Below are 4,415 nucleotides of genomic sequence, written 5' to 3' on the forward strand. Positions count from 1 at the left end.
ATATATTGGTTCAAGCAACTCATATAGAAGCTAGAGGAAAAAATGTAACCCAAGATGTTGGGAAATCATCCAAACATATTGAAAGCAAGAATAAAGGCAAAAAGAAACTTAAATGGAAGGAGAAGAAAACAAACACTGTGAAGAAGGATAAACCTTCATGCACTCATTGTAAGAAGGAGGGAAACGATGAGGCACACTGTTGGTCATTGTATCCAGAATTGAAGCCTAAGAAGTTTGGGAGTAAAGAGCGAAAGAATGTCGCTGCTATTGAAAAGGACTTGGGATCAGATTCAGGTGACAAGACAACGGTTACAACTACAGGTATAAAAGGTAAAGATTCTAAAGCATCTACAAGTACTTCTTCACATTCTGTTGATAATGATAATGATGAGAGTAAAAGAAATGAGCTATTTCATATTAGAGTCATTTCCAAGCATACTAAAATTGATACATTATTTGATAGTGGGTCATAAGTTAATTTGATTTCTGAAGCAATTGTAAATAAGTTGGGTCCTTAAGCAAAACCTCATAATAAGCCATATCCATTAGGTTGGGTGTGTGATAAAACTAAGCTACAAGTTACGAAACAATGTAAACTTTGTTTTGCTATTGGGTCAAAGTTTGTAGATGAGGTTGAATTAGACATATTCCCATTGGACATATGTGGAATTGTATTAGGAAGTCCATACTTGTACAATAGAAATGATATCTTCTATTGAACTGAAAATAAGTATCAACTCACTAAGGATGGAATTGAATATATTGTAAGGGCTCATAAACTCAAAGATAATTTATCTCTCATAAATTTAGGATAGATGAAAAGAATTGTAAATTCAAGTAAACAATTTTTACTTATGATTGTAAAAGCAAAGGATATTGATAAATTTGATGCATTCCAAGGTTGTAATCCTAAACAGAAAGCAGATCTAGTTAAAGTTTTTTCCGATTATGATATTCTGTTTCAAGAGCCTAAAGGGCTTCCGCCCAAGCGAGAGATAGAACATGAAATTTATTTTCAGCAAGATGCTCCACTACCTAACATTGGAATGTACAAGTTATCAGCTCTAGAGAATGCAAAGATAAAGAAGCAGGTACAGGAGTTGCTCGATCAAGGGTTTATTCGACCAAGCACATCACTGTGCGGACCACCTATTATGTTAGTGTGAAAGAAAGACGGTTCGTGGAGAATGTGCATTGATTTTAGAGAATTAAATAAAATCACAATAAAGAATCATTATCCTCTTCCTCGTATTGATGATTTGTTAGATCAGTTAAAATATGCAATTTACTTCTCTAAATTGGACTTGCGAAGCGACTACCATTTGATCAGAGTTGCAGAATAGGATGTATGGAAGAATGCTTTCAAAATGAAGCAAGGACTCTATGAATGGATGGTTATGCCTTTTGGCTTAACTAATGCTCTAGCTACACTCATGCAAGTCATGAATGATGTATTTAGACCATTCATTGATGATTTTGTAATAGTCTATTTAGATTATCTTCTTGTTTTCAGTAGAACATGGGATGAACATGTAAGGCATGTAAAGAAGAATTTAGATGTTTTGAAAAGAGAAAATCTCTATGTAAAACTATCAAAATGTGAATTTTGCAGAACATCTTTGAATTATTTGGGTTATATTGTAGGGGGTGGTGAATTGAAGATAGATCCCTCTAAGGTCGAAGTCATTGTAAACTGGCCTAAACCCAATACTGCTACAAAAGTTAGAATTTTTTTGGGGGCAGCGCAATATTGGAGAAAGTTTATTGCTAACTTTTCTTTGATTGCAGCTCCTTTACATGCTTTGACAAGTGTGAAACATGTGTTTCAATGGGGAGGAAAACAGCAGAAAGCCTTCGACACATTGAAAGAAAGAATCAGTACAGCGCCAGTACTAGCACTGCTAGATCTTCAACATCCATTTGAGATTGAGACAGATGCAAGTGAATATGCCATGGGGTAGTGTTGATGCAGCACAAAAAGCCTATATGATTTCATTCTGAGACATTCACATCAATAGTAGTTAACTATCCTACATATGATAAGGAATTATATGCATTAGTTCAGAGTGTTAAAAAGTGGAAACATTACATAATGGGTAAAGAAAGAATCATGCACATAGATCATCAACCACTACAATAATTACACTCACAAACTAAATTGCAACAATCACGACATTATAGGTGGATGGGTTTTCTACAGAAATTTCATCTTGTTATCAGATATAAGAAGGGCATACATAATAAGGTTGTAGACATGTTATCAAGGCCAATTATAAATGCATCCACAATACTTGAGCACAATTTGATAATTCATGAAAGTTACATTGAGCAATATGCTCAAGACACAGATTTTAAGGATGTATATGCAACTTTAAGTCATGGAAAGCAGGTAGAAGAATTGGATTATTTCATAAAGGACAAACTCTTATATCATTTGGTAAAGTTATGCATTCCACAAACTGAAAGAGTTAATATAATTCGAGAAGCACATACTTCTCTCATATCAGGTCGTTTTGGTGTAAGTAAAACAGTTGCACAATTACAAAGATTCTGCTATTGGCCATGAATGAATGAGACAGTTTCTAGATATATTAAAGGATGTACTATGTGTGCTACAAGCAAGCCAAGTAATAGAAAATGAGGCTTGTATACTCCACTTCCAATTCCTTCTCGTCCTTGGGAAAGTGTTTCCATGGATTTTGTTGGGGGATTTCCAAAGTCTAGAAAGAGTCATGCTATTTGTATGTAGTTGTGGATAGGTTTAGTAAGATGTGTATTTTGACAACATGTAATAAACAGGTCATAGTTGAACAAACTACAAAGTTGTTCTTTCAAAATGTATGGGTTCATTTTGGGTTACCCACTTCTATTGTATCCGATTGAGATTCTCGATTTGTCGGGAATTTTGGTCAAGTCTATGGGATTTAATGGACACAAAGTTAAAGAAGAACATGACGTTTCATCCACAAACAGATGGTTAGACAAAAGTGGTCAACAAGACGGTGATACAGTTGCTACAAGGATATTGCAGCAAGCATCCCAAACTTTGGGATGAGCATTTGTGTTATGTGCAGCATGCTTACAACCATGCAAAACATTCGTCTACTCATAGATCTCCTTTTGAGACTTGTTTTGGTTTTATACCAAAGTCTCCCTTGGATTTTGTCTTTAGTAAAGACATAGTAGTTGATGGACATAGTGATGTGGACAAAGAAACCAAGTTCATTAAAAAAATCTAGGAAATTCACCAGGCAATACATGAACAACTGGAAAGAAGCCAAGCAAAGTATAAGGCACAACATGACAAGCATTGAGTTGAGCATAGTTTTCAAGTTGGTGATCAAGTTTGGTTGTACATCAGCAAAGAAATACTGCAAGGGGAAGGTAAAAAGTTGAAACCAATTAGATATGGTCCTTTCAAAATACTTGACAAAATTGGTGAAAATGCTTTCTGCCTAGATCTACTAGATTACATGCAAATTTATTATGTCGTAAATGTTGAAAACTTGCGATTGTATGAGCCCTCATTGATTGAAGATCCCAAAGAGCAAGGTCAGCTACCTTCCATTGAAGATCTTTTTCCCAAGTATCTCAATGAGCTACAGGAGGACACATTTTTTGACAAGAGGATAAGGACTTCCCAACAGGGAAATGTTGAGTATCTTTGAGTTGGAATTAAAGGTACAAATCGAAGTAAAGCATGATGGATAGAGATTGGAAAAGTGAGGGAACTTTATCCTCACTTACTCCACAGCTAAAACCAACTTTTGGTGGACCAAAAGCTTCCAGTGGGGAGGAGTGATCCAAAATGGATTCAGTTTTGCCTCTGGATCAAAGTCTTCAAATGCAGATGAAAGTGGTATTAGAGTAGCGAAGCACAGTGGTTGGATTAGTCAAATCAACGAACGAGAGTGAGGGAGATAGACAGCTAGGATTAAGTTGTGCAAAATAAAGTTAAGAAATGAAGAGATTAGATTAAGCCACATGTTAGTAGAACAGAGGAGTAGTATTTGTAAGCGGTAAGTAGTATCTTTCATGCTTATAAAATAGTAAATGGTATTCCTCAATTTCACGCGATTAACCTTAGCGAGTGATACATAGCACGAGAAAACCACTTTTCTCATGTGCTCTAGATCTGATATCGATCATGCAAGAATTCACGTGAGATTGCGTGATAGTCGTTGGATCACGCAGGATTGATTAACGGTGGAGATCGGCCAAGACAGTTGGCGAACAGGTGACGCGATAGATGTTGGATCGGAAAGGACTTGGTAATGGATATGATAAACTTGTATTTATTTTGGTGTCGGGATCTCCGCTAGAAAAATATTGGACGGTCGGGGTCAACCCCATGACCACCAGTCCTTTTTTTTTTAGTTATCACATTATTCCACATTCACTGCAGATTGTAACTA

This window comes from Pinus tabuliformis, chromosome 2_2 (genome assembly GCF_031772625.1).
Source record: "Pinus tabuliformis cultivar Carrire ecotype Pingquan chromosome 2_2, CPIR1, whole genome shotgun sequence".
Lineage (NCBI taxonomy): Eukaryota > Viridiplantae > Streptophyta > Pinopsida > Pinales > Pinaceae > Pinus > Pinus tabuliformis.